Raw genomic sequence first — 17,599 nt, 5'->3', positions numbered from 1 at the left:
TTATCACCAACACCGCTCTCCATCCATGAGTTCCTAATGTCACCAATCTAAGGCAACATGATGCATGGGACACACACCCTGAGATTCTGTGGGGAAGCCTTGGGAGTTTGAAGAGTCAGTACGAGAATATGTATGTTTGCAGATGTATGTTTGAATTCAGAAACTATTGTGACATCAAATTAGAGATGAGCATTTGCCCAGAGGCTGAGTCAGATATGCACGGTGCTAGTATATTCTAATTCAGCCCAATTCCCCCAATCAAAAGACCTAACACAACAAGGTAGGAATCATTATGCATTTGAAGTTACGTTTTGTTAGTATGAAAACAGTCGTGTTGGTAAAATGTACAAAACTTTTGAAGACAGACCATGAAACCGAAAAGAAATTTCTTTCCTCCCCGCATGCAATCCTCACCCCAGACCTCATTCTGCACACCAAGCCCCAGACCAGAAACATTAAACATGGTACCTAGCCTCAGGGAATTTACTAAGTGATTTGGCTGGGGGAGTAACAAAAACATTTTAACACACACACGGAAAAAAATTACAAAACGAAATTGAACTATTTTAGGGAACTTACATTTATTAGTCGCCTGCTAAAGACCCCACCACTCTAGACAATTCATTCATCTAGTCAAGAAACGTTTGATTACCTACTATTTGCCAGGCCTGGTAATAAAATGTTAATTGTGTTAAGGAGAACAATCTGCTTATTTGTAGACCTGTCTTCTCCATTGGACGCCAGCTTACTGACGATAAGAGCTCTGCCTTTGCTTCTCTTTTGAATTTCTAGCATTTGGTTCAGGGGCTGACCAATGCAAAACATTCAGTAAATATCATTGACCTAAGGAATCGTTGTCTGCCTTAAACTTGCTTATCTAGACGTCAGTCCCCAAGTTCCACCAGTCGCATCACGTTTTGGCCATTTGGCTTTCTCTTTGCCATCATCGTGTCACCTCTCCCCATCCTGTATGTATGTACCCAATTGTATTCTTCACCCTTGGCCCCAAACCAGTCCTCTACAACGATCCCCACTGATTAAGCTATACAGTAAATGAAAGAAAATACAAATCGACCACCACCAGCTGCACAAACACATGTAGGGCAAAATTAAATTTAAAAAAAATTTTTTTTAATGTTTATTTATGTTGAGAGAGAGAGAGAGAACAGATTATGAGCAGGGGAGGGGCAGGGAGACAGGGAGACCAGAATCCAAAGCCGACTCCAGGCTCTGAGCTGTCAGCCCAGAGCCCGACGCAGGGCTGGGACTCACGAACCACAAGATCCTGACCTGAAAAGAAGTCAGATGCTTAACCGACTGAGCCACCCGGGGCACCCCAAAATTAAATTTTAAAAACGCCTACGAGATAGCCTTAAAAAAGACGTGAAATGTGTTTGAAATGGCCCAATTGCCATATTGGAGTCGATGTCACCAGAAAGCTTGCCCATGTGTCTTTGGGGAATCTAAATGCAATACAGGAGATAACGTTGCTCACGTCTGAGTCGTGATCCCTTAGCGACATCACATAAATTCATTTGCACAGGGCAGAAGAGCGTGCTTCACCCCTGCCATACTGGAGCACGGAGGCAACGCGTACGCACACACATTTCTATTTCTTGGGAGTCCACCATTTGTGATCGAATGTTCTACGGAGGCCACTTTCTTGACAACTCTTTCAGAAAAGAAAACAGATTCTCGTGCTCCAGAAACAGGGCAAGCCAAGTGAGAGGAGGGAGGTCAGACAACAGCACCTGAAGCCCTCCGGAGGGCGGGTCCCGGTTTGGTGTTGCTTTGTTTTTACAATCATCAGCCGCTTATGCATCTTTTAAGCCTTTAAAGAGCCAGACGAGGTAGAAAGTACTTCAGGACTCCAGAGGAATTGTGTCTGGACTTTTTCCTCGCTTCTTTGCTGCGCGTGTAACAGAAGGTCACTAGACGCTAAATGAGGTCTGTCCTGGGTGGTCTCCACCTCTTGCCTCCCAGACGATGATTCGTGTTTCTTTCTGTTTCCAGAGAAGGGGCAAGTAAGGAAAATTCAAAAGGGCTGGCAGTCTGTCCTTTGGATACAGCGACCTTTCTAAATAAGCATTCAGCCTTTGGAACGGTGGCACACAAGCATTTTTCCCTTTGTTGTGGATCTTTTTACAAAGCCACACGCAGAAGGAAAACCGGAGACAAATTTGAAAATACACTCATTTCGGGTATTTCGAGTGAAGTCCAGTCGTTAGGCGGCCCAAACGAGACGTGCTTGTGTGACTTAATGGCAGAAACAAAAATGGGGTTTTTCAACACCGCAGCGGGGAAATGATGGTTTCATTTTACTCAACAAAAATGTGTCCATAGTAAAAGTCTTAACAGGAGCGAGGAGCTCAAAGTGATCAGCACGCATGTATGTGTATGTGTGTCTGTACATTTTCTGTGCATTTGCGGGGTGATGTCTGCATATGTGTTTGTGTTTTTGACTCTCTCTCTCTCTCTCTCTGTCTCTCTCTTTTTAAGTGAAAGCAACCAATTAATTACTTGGCCGTGTTTACACCTGGAGGGGGGACTCCCCCGTGGCCCACGACATGCTGGTGGACAGACCACTTACAGCTCAAGAGACAGAAGCCAACCTTCTGGTTGAACTCTGGAGAGTGTTCCACGCGGGCTCGGCCGTTGTAAACTCACTAGAATAAATCACTCATACATTGCTGCATTGTTATTGTGGTATTGGGCAAAAATATTTGGCAGGCATTTCAAAGTAAATGCTTCAACGGAATGACGGCAGCTAGAGAGGAAAATGCCAAGGACTAAAGCAAGTGCATACTTTGCTATGAAAGAAAGTGTTTTTCTAATGGAATATTTAATAAAATGAATTGCAGTCATACCTTAATTTAATTAGAAGGGTGGTAACTTTCTTTAGGAATAAGAGGAAAGGTCAATTTCAACATACCGTATTTTTCGTGAAGACGTTAAAACTCACAAACGTAAACATGTAGAAAATCTGCAAAATAGAACATGTGAAGAAGCTGTCAGTTCAGTTCAGTCATGATAAATACCCAATTCTACTTTGGAATTCCTCCCTGGAAATATAAATTGATTTTCCTCACAGCAAGAATGTGGTATGAGTTTGAGTATAGAAAAACCAGATTTATTATTATTATTATTATCGAAGCATGTTGCCTTACCAGAGCTTAGGTGCATCCAAATTTCCATTATAAGTTGCTGTTTTCATAAGGACTTTATAACTTGGACATGATAATTGGCTTTAGCTTTTAACTTGGTAAATAACATCTCAGCCTGGGGCAGGCTTTTCTCTGCCTTTTAATAATACCAAAGGCAAAAATCGGGTGAGACAGCTGCTTATTTTTTTCCCCCTTCGGCTTTGAAGTAAGTTCGGAAGATATATTTCAACGTCAAATAAAGATCAGTACGAGTTATTTAAAAAAATAACTTAAAACTTAAAAAAATGCCTTTAATTTAAAAAAGCTATTCATCGAACAGTTAATATATATTTTTTTGAGTTTAAGGGGGAAAAAGTTAAGTTCCCCAAATGATCGATTTATACGTGACATGATTTACTTTCATCACAATTTGGATTTGTATTCTGATCTGTATGCTAAGTATTCCACATAAAATACCTTGCCTGTTTATATTCTTTTGGGAAGGCAAAATTAAATAAACTAAGAGGCTTCAAAAATATCCAAAATGTCAAGTCGTTCCTTAATTTGAGTGTTCCAGTGGGATCATTCAATACGGCATCATCTTCTGGAAATAGGAAATTTCTTCCAGTTTTGAACCTAAATTTCCTTCCTCTCTCAGATTTGCATATTTGAAATAAATATATGCCTTAACTGTGAGGAAACCAAATTGTGTGGAGTCTTTTTGGTTGGAAAATGATTTTGCCATTGCTCGACATCCTTGGAGATAAGCTCTGTGTGGAGGGTCAGGGTTGGTGGCGGGGACTTGGACTTGCATCTGGAGAACAACAGAGCTGTGTGGACGATTGTCTGGCTCGCCCGTCTGGCTCTTCACCTGGGCCTCAATTTCTATGGCCTTCGTTTGGATCGACTTCTCTGGATACTCACCCGGGGCCTGCCTCCCTCTGCTGACTCACTTTGAATATAATTCTATAGCTGGACCCCAGCATCCGGGCCTCAGCCATAATCCATTTCCTTGCCGCAAATAAGGAAACTAGCATCACAGGCAAGAGGAGTGCCAGCTTTCCTGTCAGAGTCAGGCACGGAGCACAGATCCTGATGTGACACCTGGCTGTACTCTTTCTGCAGTGGGTTGACTAGATCTTGTTTTGTTTTGTTTTGTTTTGTTACATTTATTTATTTTTGAGAGAAAGAGAGAGAGAGAGACACAGCACGAGCGGGGGAGGGTCAGAGAGAGAGGGAGACCCAGAATCCGAAGCAGGCTCCAGGCTCCGCGCTGTCAGCACAGAGCCCGATGCGGGGCTCGAACCCACGAACTGTGGGGATCATGACCTGAGCCAAAGTCGGACGCTGAACCGACTGAGCCACCCAGGCGATCTTGGTTTGTTTTTTAATCTTGTGTGAGTCACGAACTCATTGGATCATCTAAAGAGAGCTAGGAACTCCTTCCCAGAAAAAAAAAAAAAAAAGGTATATCTAAAGAAAATCATTCATATAGTTTTCGGGGCCCCATGGATGTGCTAAAGGCCATCCATCAACTATCAAATCCAGGAGCGCCTGGGTGGCTCAGTCAGTTAAGCATCCAACTCTTGATTTCGGCTCAGGTCATGATCTCATGGTTGGTAGGTTCAAGCCCCAGGTGGGGCTCCATGCTGACAGTGGGAAGCCTTCTTGGGAGTCTCTCTCTGCCCCTCCCCCACTTGCGTGTGCACGTGCTATCTCTCTCTCTCTCAAAAAAAAAAAAGTAAACTTAAAATAATTTTAAAAATATTAAATCCATGTGCCCCACCTAAGAAACTCTGTTCTATATACCATCCAATTATCATAATACAATAATTACATGTGGTTATTCGTATCTTCTTTTCTCCAACTTCCTAGGCACCCATTATTACTATCAACGTAAGCCCCATTTCACTGAGAAGACAGAAATAACCTGAAGAAATCTTTTACCAGCTTCTGCCACTCCACATGCCCACCTGCCAGTATCTGTGTTTCGTCTGACTGTTGTCTTGTTCCCATGGATGAATGGTCTTGGCTGCTAGTTAAGGTGAACCCCTCAATCTATACAATGGTTTGGAACCTTCCTCGCTCACTCCAAGAACATCACTCCAGCCATTTGCTGACCTCTCCCCTCACTGCATCATTTGTTTCTCTCTCTCTGGAGAGTCTTTCCTGTCAGCAAATTAACAAGGTCTTATTTCTCCCACTTACAAAAGAGAAATTAAAGCCAACCTACCTAATGTTCTTTAATCCCAGCGCCTCATCCTAACCCACAATTCCACCCCCAGGTCTTGGTGCATTTCTATCTTTGCTTAACAGGAAAACTCCTTCAGAGCGGATGTCTCTACTTCTTTTCAAGTGCTTGTTTTTTCTTTCCCCCTTTTTAAACGATTTTATTTTTAAGTAAATCTCCACACCCAACGCGGGGCTCAAATTCACAGCTCCCGAGATCAAGAGTCACAGGCTCCACTGACTGAGCCGGCCAGGCACCCCACCCCTCGCATTATTTCCTTGAACCAAAGAGGTTCCTTCCATTTCCATCCATCCTATCAAAGTTATTCCTCATCAAGACCACCAGTGACTTCTGAACTTCAGTTCAGGCTTCATCTTGATTGACCAAGTGGGAGTTACGTTATGGAGATCTCCCCCTTCCCTTTGGCCCTCTCATGTTTTAACACCAAGTTCCCAGAAAAGCACGCTTTCCTGATTTTCTGTGTACTTCTCAGTATCCTTGAGTGGTTCTTCTTTACCTCCCTGACTGCCGACTAATAGAGTGGCTCCCTGCTTAAGCCTTAGACCTCATTCCTTTCTGATTTGCTCTTGTACTCTTGATGACTTCCCAAAATCTTAATAGCTTGAAATTCCATCTATGTGCTGATGACTCAAAAAATTAAAACCATAGTCTAAATCTTCCCCTTACAGGGGAAGATTCTACCCTAGGGCTTCTCACCATCTGACATGTTATAAACTTTACCTTTCCCTCTTAGTGTCATTCTCCTTCTAGAATGTAAACACGAGAAGGGCAGGGACCCTAGCATATTCACTGCTGCATCCCCAGAACTGAGAATAGCTGACATGAAAAGAGACAATACGTATTTATCAAATAAGTTAATAACCACAATAATAATTTCAAATTTGTAAACTAAAAAAAAAAACAAACCAAAGAGATTGAATTTCTCCTCTGTGGCTAGCTCTCATCGCCATAATCTCCCACCACCCCCAACTTAATACCTTGGACAATTCTCATGATTTGAATTTTACAGGTGAGTCAGCTGAAGAGAGTTGAGATCTGGGCTCAGCAAACTGTTGTCTTGGGCCAAATCCAGCCCATTCCTGTTTTTTTATGACCCAAGCACTAAAAGTTGACATTTTCAAATGGGTGAAGAAACTAATCAAAAGAACAATGGTATTTCATGACACATTACATAAAATTCAAATGTCAGTGTTTCTCTAGAAAGTGTTATTGGCACAGAGCACACTTCTTTGTTTATGTATCTTCCTAAGGCTACTTTTGTGCTGTAATAAAGACTTCTGTAGAGCCTGTAGGCCCAGGTGACGTGGCCTATAAAGCCTACACTATGTACCAGTTGGCCCTTTCCAGAAAAAAGTGTGGCAACCTCTGATTTGGATTATTTGTCCAAAGCCATGCAGTTAGTGAACAGAGTAGTGGGGGTTCAAATGTGGAAACAATTGGTTCTATGTTTTCTCAGGCTCCATGACTTCTGGTGGCTTCTCTAAGGTTACAAATAAGGTAAAACAATTTTGTGACTGTCAGGCCTTCCTTTCAAATTCCGTTGTACATCACAGAGCATATTTAGAAGAGACTGCTGTGACATAAAACAAACGACGAGGAAATGTTTCACTTGCACAAATGCCGATTATCCACGCTTTACGAACCTACAAAGACCCTTGAGAGCCGAGGAGGGGCCAGTACCTACTCGAAGCAATGTTTCGTGTCTCTATCCAGTGCTTGAATTTCCTAATTTTAATACTCCCTTCTTACTCCAAGAAAAAGGAATGCTTCCAGGGGTACACGGCTCTGTGTTAGCGAAGAGAGAGATTGATAGTGTCAACGGCTGACCCTTGTGGAAAACAGGGAAAAGCATTTTCCCAAGAGCAATATCAATCTACTTATTTACTAGTGGGCCAGCCCTTCTCTTTCACTTTGAATGTTGAACAAAGAACACGAGAACAGCTGGCCCCATTTAATTCCCTTTCTAGTAAAGTTGTGAAAACAACGTTAGGCCAAGGCTAGAACCCTTACTCTGCTGCCCCTAATCAGCTGCAGGACCTTGGGAAACATTTAACATCTTTCTATTATATTTACAACATGTATTTGCCATCTCTTGGCCCTATTTGACTTCTCTATAAAATGGCGCTAAATATTGTACCCAATCAATAAGTTCGTTGCGATTAAATCGCTATGCATTTCCCGACACACAACCTCACACACACGGATTCAAAACAATCATTTTTACATGTTTCTTTAATCATTAGGGATAAAAAGCTTTTGGGAATTTTTCTCGACTGTTTTTGTGAGGTTACTACAAAATTGATAAAGGAAAAAAATATAGCTCAACAAATGTTGCTGGCAAAATTGTTTATTCATATGGAAAAAAGTGAAAATGGTACTTCTTACCATACACAAAAATCAACTCCAGATGGATTAAGAACTTCAATGTCAAAAGTAAAACCTTAAAACTTTTAGAATATAATATAAAGGAGCAGCTTTATTACCTCAGGGTAGAGAAATATTTTTAAACATGACACAAAAAGTGCCAAGCATAACAAAAAAGAATTATACATTTGATTATATTAAAATTTTGTTAAAAATTTACTTATCAAAAAAAAAATCTTAAATACAAGCTACAAACTGGAGGAAAAATATTTGCAGCACCTAAAACCAACAAAAGATCAGTACTAAGAATGTGCAAAAAAAAAAAAAAAAACGCACAAAAATGCTTTGCAAAAAAAATAAGAAAAAAAAATTACGCAAGAGAAAAACTGAACAAAACACAAGAACAGGCATTTCACAGAAGAGAAAACACCTAAAGGTAGGAAATTTAAAAAGATAGTCAGTTACTAATGAAGGAAATGCCAAGTCAAGGTAAAATAAAACGTCCTCTTAAACACCCCTCTAGTTTATGAAGATTACGAAGTCTGATGATACCAGAGCACCTGAGTGGCTCAGTTGGTTGAGCATCTGACACTTTAGTTTCAGCTCAGGTCATGATCTCGTGATCGTGGGATCGAGCCCCATTGCCAGTTCCATGCTATCAGTGGAGCCTTCTTGGGGTGCTCCTTTCCTCTCTCCCTGCCTTCCCCAGCTGTCTCTCTCTCTCAAAATAAATAAATAAACTTTAAAACAATTTAAAAAATAAATAAAAAAAAAGAAGTCTGGCAATAGCAAATGTTGGAAAAGATGTGGATCAATGGGAACTTCCTCTACATCACTAGTGGGAGGGTAAATTATACTACCCCATGGAAAACTTTGGGCATTAATTTGGGAAATTGAACATCCGCGTACCCTATGAGCCAGGCTCGGGAATGTGCCCCAAGATGTTCTATCAAGAGTCACAACACCAAGAGAAGCCCTTTTCTTAATTACCAAAAACTATAAATAACTCAGATACCCAGGTACAGAAAAACTATAAATAAGTTAAGACGTATACACAATGGAGCATTACAGAGCTTTGAAAATGAAGGAGTGGCCGTCCGTACAACAACATAGATTGAACTTTGTGAAGTCGCTGTCTTAGCTCCAGCTGCTGCAAAAAACAGCATTAACCACGTGGCTGAAACAGCAGACTTCCTATTTCTCACGGTTCTGAAGACTGGGAATCCAAGATCAAGGTGCTGGCAATTTGATTCCTGGTGAGAGCGGTCTTCCTGGCGGGCCGACAGCTGCCTTCCTGTTCTGTGCTCACGACACCTTTCCTCAGTGCGTGTCATGAAGAGACAGAAAGTTCTGGTTTCTCTTCCTCATCTTAGAAGGGCACTGATTCCACTGTGAGGGCTCCCACCCTCATGACCTTATCTGAACTTACCTCCCAAAGTCCCTACCTCCCAATACTAGCACCTTGGGGGTTAGAGCTTCAGAATATGAATTTGGGGAGGGTATAAATGTTCAGCTCCTGACAGTCACGTCAAGTGAAAAAGCAAATACCAGAAGAGCATGCAGGATATTACCCTGAAGCAAATAAAGGTACACGATGCATTATTTAGGCTGCATCGTGCGGCATGAAGAGCACAAAGTTAGTGGGCATATTCAAGGTCTTTGATTAGGTAGCAGTCCACAGGAGTTTATTTACTATATTAAATGAATGAATGTAAATAAACAAATAAGTGGAAGACGGCTGGCTAGGCATGAACTCAGAATTACGGTGTGCTGGGATGTCATTAACCAATGATTATAATTAATGCAGTACTTGAGATCCTTCCCCCTCCCCACAAAAGAGCGAGAGAATGGACAGACATTGGTGAGGTTCGGGCGGTCAATACCAGACAATGGAAACTAAGTATAATTTCGGAGATTTCAAGAATCTCGGCTGGAGCTCGTGTGAGCATTCAGCAAAGGTGCAAACGCGTGGCAGACGGTTTTGTAGGCAGACCGCAGAGAACCATTTAGAAAATTATCTTCCTTCATGAATCCATCCTTTCGGGGCAGGAAGACAGATGTGGAACAAGGAAATTACAAGCCAGTTATGAAAATAAAAAGTTGTGAATCACATTAAGCTTCAGCCCGAACTTGACTTAGACCATGATGGGGAAGATGGCAGAGTGATAGGTTAGCACTTCTCCCTTACCTTCTTCCAAATTTTGTTTTTATTAGAGTTCAAAAGACCTAGAAACCACACACTTTCTGTCATTTTCCTGTCCTCGCTATTACCCAGGCAGTCTTGAAGGAAATATTTGCCCCCAAGTTTGCACCTCCTAACTCAATTTTCAAGTCATTTCAAGTCAGAACAACTCTGTGCACCTGAGTTGCAAATTCCTAGGATCAGGAATTCATAACAAAAGTACAGTAACCTTAGGATTTTCTGGTTCATTACCCTTGGCTTGATTCATAAAATATTTAAAGTGGCGACAAAAGTAACAGATGAGCTAAGAGACGAGCCCACTCAGCAGCACAGACAAATGACTTCTCCAACCAAGCCGCCCCGCTCGGGCATTTCTCAGTGTATACACTTGAAGGTTGAAACATCCCACCCACCCCACACACCTTCCATCTCCCACCTCAAGAAGGCTCTTCTGCATTAGGCAAGGGTGAGTTTTCCCCAGCCCCACTCCCACCACCCACCACCGAATAAGGCAAAGTTGACTAACTGGGTCTTTTGCTCTGGGGACAGGCAATTATGAGTGGCAGTCTGGCCAGGAGACCACCAGACCAACAAAACCTTGCATATGAGAGAAAGAACTTTTTTCCCTGGATAAGCAAATTCAATACCCAGGTGAGCAATTTGCCACGCAAAGAGTGTGGATGAATTAAAAGCAGGCTGACATGTATATACGGTGACCGTATAATTTATCGTCTCAACAGGAACATCTTTGAGCATGAGACTTGAGCGCTATTAATAATTAAGCGGAAGCAGATGACCTTAACCTGATGCGTGCAGGCTACCCTGTATCTACGCCGTAATAACTACAGCAAATGGGTCTCTTACATCAGCTTCCTCCCTCCACCTTTCCCTTAGGGGGCTACTCAGGAAGACAAAAAAAGACAATACTGAACATGTGACTTTGAGCGCATCAGAAATCTAAACAGGTTTGTTTAGATTCAGGACTTAACCTTCTCATTCGGATAGGGGTTTATCTGGAAGGTGACTTTTTTGGCAGTGGTGTTTCTTTGCAATCAGAAATGTGCAAATACGCACATGTTACTTTTAAAACTGGAAAGAAATATGCCTGAGCATCCCTAGTGGTTAGCTCTTGGATTTAAGATTATGGACTATTTTATTTTATTATTTTTGAGAGAGAGACAGAGAGAGACAGAGTGCGAGCAGGGGACGGGCAGAGAGAGAGGGAGACACAGAATCCGAAGCAGGCTCCAGGCTCTGAGCTGTCAGCACAGAGCCCGATGAGGGGCTCAAACTCACGACGAACCGTGAGATCATGACCTGAGCCGAAGTAGAGTGCTTCACCGACTGAGCCACCCAAGCGCCCAGATTTTGGACCATTTTCAGTTTCTTTGCATGCATTTCTTTCCATTTATCTAAGAACTGTATTCTATTTCTAGGTTGCATTTAAAGGGCTTTATCTCGTTCTTACACTTTGTCCATACCTTTTTTCATAAATCAAATCGCCTGACATTATCTGCTCGTGAAGACCTTTAAAGGCTATGTCCGTTCTGGAAACATCCTCAAGAAGAACCTTTGGGATCCATCTCTGTTAGGAACCTTTGCCGTCAAATTTGTGAGACTTGTGAATTTCTCTCTTTTGTCAAAACCCTGCTTCAGAACCACTTAAGATTACAGGTGGAGAACCAGGCACCTTTTGTAGGCATTCATCACACAAGTTCCTCTGGCGTAGATATTAATAGCAGTATATTGGCATATGTAAGAGCTGGGGCCCTTTGGATTGCATTTCCTGTGAGCACTCGGTGACTGAATATTGTCTGTTGACTTTAGCGACGAGTCACATAGCGTGTCAACGAGAAGCCCCTGACAGAGCAGTTGTCTTAGCAGGACCCTTACACAGCTGGGCGTAAGCGGTCAAAGACCCTCCTGCAAAGCAGTTACGGTCATTTGTGGCCCTGCACAAAGTAAAAGAATGACAGGGCGGCCGGCTGTCAGATGCGATGAAACTTTCTAAAACTTAAAGCAAGACATTTTATCTGACTTTGCAATGGATGCTTCTTCGTGGAAATGATTTGAAAATGCTACTTCCCTTTGAGCGAAAGCTAAAACGGGACAATGGATGATGTGGTTTTCCTGTGTGTATTTTTAAAGCGCACATCTGGAGAGATGCCTCGTCGCTAACGTGTCACCGACGGGCCGTGCTGGACGGCCAGAGCCAGAGGCTGTCCGTGCCCCAGAGTTGCTGGCCGAATGAGGTCTCCTTGGAGGAGCGGCCCTGCCCTCGTACCCCAGGGTGACTCAAGAGGATTGTGTGGAGCCAGTGGAGTGACTGCAAGCCCTCCCCCCGGATTCAGCTGACTGAAAAAAATAAAAGCAACCCCGCCGTGGAAACCAGTCTTTCTGGGGTTAACGTCATCTGGAGTTTTGAATGCATGTCAAAGCCTAAGATGCGGAACACCAAATTAAGTTTTCTCTGAATATTCTCAAAAGGCTCTTTGTTTGCTTGTGCTGCCTCTATTCAGAAATTGGGCCTCCCCTTGGTTTCTGAAATATTCAAACTGCTACCACGGAATTTGCTCAAAAATTCAAATACACGTTATAATAATAAATCTCTTTCCACCATAATGATCGAGCTTAAGTACAACAGCTAAATCATAGTTAAAACAGCAAAGCAGCTGGAAAATGGATTCTGAGGTCGTGGGGGTGGAGGTGGGGGCACGACTATCTCTTTGCAGGTAATAATTCCCTTGATAGGAATAGGGGTCTGAATGGTGAAACACTCCCGGAAGAACCCTCACCCCCATTTCTCCCTCAGTTCACGTGCTTTTCAACGGAGCCACCCTGACTTTCACCTGGGTGACCAGAGAATCCAGCCGTGCCAAAAAATAAAATAGAAAGTAAGCATCGCTTTTGTTTTGTTTTTTTTTTACAATGTCAGTTTCGTTGTTTTACGATGTCAATTTCAGGCCAGGCGCTGTGTAAGGTTGAAGAATGTCACCTTAACTTCCTGTACTTAACTTCTCCCTGGCTTCATTGTTATCAACCAGCCGGCAGGATATCGGTTCTCTTCTGGTCTTTCTATGGGTGCTTCTCACACTTTAATGTGCATCCGCGTCACCCGGAGATCCTGCTCACGCACAGATTCCGTTCGCCTAGAACAGGAGCGAGGCCTGGGATTCTGCATTTCTCACAAGCTCTGGGGGCCGCTGAGGATCCAGGACTCTGAAGACCCCGCTGGGAGTGGTAAGGCTTTAGGCCGGCTCCCGGAGATAGCCGGTGGTGATGAGTTCATTTCTACACCTCTACCAATCATACCGGAGTGGGTTTAAGTGCGTGTCTTTTTTTTTTTTTTTTTTTCCTCCAGAGGATAAAGATGACAGGAGGACTCCCCTAGTTCTCCTTCTTCACTGCCACCTGCTGTGGATGCCGAGGACAGGCGAGGACAAGGATGAGGGCTTGAGGGCTGCTGCCTTTTGCCCTGCTCACCGCAGCCCGTGGGCTCCCTGGATTTCAGGCCCTCGCAGGGCTGAAGCGCCACTGATTGATGGCCCCGACCACCGCAGTGACAGCAGGAGCATCGAATTGTCAGAGGTCCATCTGTGGCTGTTGAACTTAGTAATGTTTCCTTTGAAACATTTCCTTTGGGCATGTCAAATGCTAAGAGGTTTAAAGTAAGTGTTGTAGGTGGTCTGTCTGATGAACTAGAACAGATGCCCCTTTTTTTTCCACCCTAATTGTATCAGGCCTTCCTGGTGGGAGATTTAACACTTTTGGAGGGAATAGATAGCATCACGTTCCTTTTTTTCCTTTTTTTTTTTTTTTACCTTAAGTCCCAAGTGTCTTAGATTCAAAGTCTGGTTTACAAATGGGAAATTCCTAGATGTGTTTCTCCTCCTCCCCTTTGGAGCCCAGAGTTCAATGCATGCTTAACTTTTGCACCAGCCTTTGGTGCTTCCCTATTGTTGTCCCCGCTGTAAGACAAGAGGAGAAAGCCCACTTGGTCATTTGCATCTCATGCTGGCAGGAGAGAGCTTCGTAAAAGAAAACCAACAGTGGGGCTGGGCACTCAAGCAGCGCATTAATATATCTTTGGGGTGGTGAGTGAAGAAGGCCCGAAATGTGTGTCTTTTTGTTTTCTGTTTCATCAGCTCGGATTTATTATAAGCAGATATCTTTCTCACCATAGCAGGGTCCCCACATTGCACATGAGTCCAGCCCTGATCCCACTTGTATCACACTAGTAGAAGACCGGAAACCATTAGAATGAAAAAAGAATTTATTTACGAAGAAATAATTAAAACGAAAAAACAGACAGACAGAAAACCACCAACAATGCGGCGTTGCCCGCCTCTGCTTTCAAGATGGCTAAAGACAAAACGAACTAAAGCAGAACACAAACAAAACAATATTTTTTTCATTTCAGTTTGAAATTCTCAGCTTAGTTTACAAAGCTCTTTTCCTCTCTTGCTCCTCTCAAAGTTTCCGGCCTGAGTTATCATTTTCTCTGATACACAAGCCCTGTCTTGTTTTATCCAGATGAATATGGGCGCGCCCCGCATTCCCTCTATCAAGAATGTTTCCTCTGCTGGTCCTGCCTCTCCCTGCAAACGTGGTGGCCATCAGCACATATGTGGTCACCTGCTGTAAATGTCAGTTCGGGGTCCCCACGTCCACCCCAGGCTTTGAGTCACTTCAGTCGGCTGGTTGATTGCTGTTCAGACGTTGCTGCACGATCACTGTCCTTCATGGTCCCCGGACTGCCTGGTCTGCTTCCTTGAGTAGAACAGATCTCCAAGAGCAAGTTTTCTTTATTCCCCATCATTCTTACCAATACAAATGGTGCACGCCAGTACTCGAGCCCTCCCAAGAGCGTGGTTAGTTTTTGTTTTCCCAAAAGCCTTTACGACATTTCAACAAATTTATTATGTTCCGTTTTTGGCAAAATGGAATTCCTGATCACTGTGGAATATTTGAAATTATGTGGAAAGAAGAAAACCCAAAACATCATCCATAAACTACAATTTAAATTTTGCAATATGTACTTCTAGTCCTCATTTGAAGGTTATACACACATATATACTATTTATTGGCATCTATCTATCTATCTATCTATCATCTCTCTATCTATCTACCTATCTAACATCTATCTGTCATCTAAGAACAAGATATTTTATTTAGGTTTCCCTCTAAAAACCTGGGCTTACATTGTGCTTGATATTTTGCAACTTACATTGTATTTATTTATTTATGTATTTATGTATGTATGTATGCATTTATATTCTAGAGAGAGAGAGTGTGAGCAGGGAAGAAGGGCAAAGGGAGAGAGAGTCTCAAGCAGGCTTCACGATCGGTGAGAAACCCAACTGGGGGCTCGATCTGATGACCCTGGGATCACGAACTGGGCCAAAATCAAGAGTCTGTGGCCAAACTGACTGTGCCGCCCAGGCTCCCTGCAACTTACATTTGGAATTGGCTATCATGTGAACAATATGGGATGTCATTCTTCTAATCTTATTATTACGATTATTATTACAACATGTTTTTAAATAGTGAACATTCAGAGGAACATCCATGTGGTAGAGGGTTACATTTTTGGGCTTCAGAATCACATCGCCCGTGCAGCGCCTCCAACGCTGATTCAGCCTTGGATATGAGACTCGTATATTATTTTCCCCTTTGCCGCTGTGCCAGATTCTTTCAAACTTAGCGACTTAAGAGGACCAGATATATTATTTTACCGTTCTCAAGGTCAAAAGTCCAAAATTGGTCTGACAGGACTAAAATCGAAATTCAGCAGGGGCGGCTGGGTGGCTCAGTCGGTTGAGCATCCGACTTCGGCTCAGGTCACGATCTCACAGTCCGTGAGTTCGACCCCCGTGTCAGGATCTGTGCTGACAGCTCAGGGCCTGGAGCCCGCTTCGGATTCTGTGTCTCCCTCTCTCTCTGCTCCTCCCTTGCTCACGCTCTGTCTCTGTCTCAAAAAGAAATGAACACATTAAAAAAAAAATTTTTTTTTGTAAATTCGGCAGAACTGTATGCCTTCTGGAGGTTCTTGGGGAGAACTCATTTTCTACATTTTGTAGCTTCTGGAGGCCACTTTTGTTCCTCAGCTCATGGCTGCATCGCTCTAGTATCTGATTTGGCCATTGGGTTTACTCTGACTCTTAGTCTCCTCTCCCTCTTATAAGGACCCCTGTAATTACATCAGGGCCACCCAGGTAATCCAGGATTAGTTTGCCATTCCAAGATCCTTAACTTAGCCACCCCTATAAAGTCCCTTCTGCTGTGTAACCAGATTACAACGTGGACATCTTTGGGGGGCCATTATTCCGCATACCACGAATTGCTTGAGTCAGCGTCACGTCAGCAAATGTAGTGCAAACTAATTGTGGACAAGTGCCTGAACAGTAACTCATCCTCTTGGCCTCACGCTGCCACCGTGTATAAAATCCACATGCTGTCCTGATGAAAATACCACTTGGATAGGCATTCGAGTGCCCGTGGCCTTTGCAGACAGCCAGACAGACCTAAGAGCGAGACTATCGCGGATCACAAGGCCCTGACCACATTGGCTGATGGAGCCACAGGAATAACTCCGGGAATGACCAATAGCAGAGCTGCTGAGCCTAGTTAAGCCCAACCGAAACTGAAGGATCTTGAATAAATACATCATTCTAGTTTTGAGGCACTACCTTTAGGGTCTTTTGTTATGCAAAGATATAGAACTTACTATTTTAAACAAACTTGTGATGAACGACAGTGCATGCAAATCTTCAGGGGGACATATGAGTTAGTGAGAGCCCTCTTAGAGATTAGGGGGACCCAGAAGGACAAGGCTCTAATGATAAAATTTCTAGGAGCTCTGTGGGTGGAATCATATCCTTTTGTTAAAAAGCCCCTTTGAGGGATGCCTGAGTCTGACTCTCAGTTTCGGCACAGGCCGTTAACTCACGGCTTCGTGGGTTCAAGCCCCACATCAGGCTCTGTGTTGGCAGTGTGGGGCCTGCTTGGGATTCTCCCTCTCTCTCTGCACTTGCACTGTCTCTGCCTCTCTCAAAATAAATAAATAAACTTTAAAAAAAAAGCTCCTCTGAGTAACTTTCTTTTTTTTTTTAATTTTTTTTAATGTTTATTTATTTTTGAGACACAGAGAGACAGAGCATGAATGAGGGAGGGTCAGAGAGAGAGGGAGACACAGAATCTGAAGCAGGCTCCAGTCTCTGAGCTGTCAGCACAGAGCCCGACGCGGGGCTCAAACTCACGGACTGTGAGATCATGACCTGAGCCGAAGTCAGCCGCTTAACTGACTGAGCCACCCAGGCGCCCCTCCTCTGAGTAACTTTCAAGCCCAGCCAAACTGGTAGCAATGCACTCTAGTGGAAGAAAACATTGACCTTGGCATGACCGATCAAGTTTTGCATCTTTAAACCTTCATTTTCTCAGAAAATGGAATTTAATCAGTGAAACAAAAATGAAAAATAAATGGAAACTCTGTCATTCTTCTCTTTCGGGACTGCTATCGTCCAGTAAAATTGTCCTTATTAAACGTGCTGTGCCAACTTCGGAGGGCTGTAACCATGCAAGCTCTTCCTGGGTTCTCACTGGGCATTTGGATGTACCAGCAAGAGGACAGATTTGGTCAGAGAGCTTTGAGAACCCATG

This window comes from Herpailurus yagouaroundi, unplaced genomic scaffold (assembly GCF_014898765.1).
Source record: "Herpailurus yagouaroundi ecotype Mexico unplaced genomic scaffold, PumYag 197, whole genome shotgun sequence".
Classification (NCBI taxonomy): Eukaryota; Metazoa; Chordata; class Mammalia; order Carnivora; family Felidae; genus Herpailurus; species Herpailurus yagouaroundi.
This window is presented reverse-complemented; position numbering follows the sequence as displayed.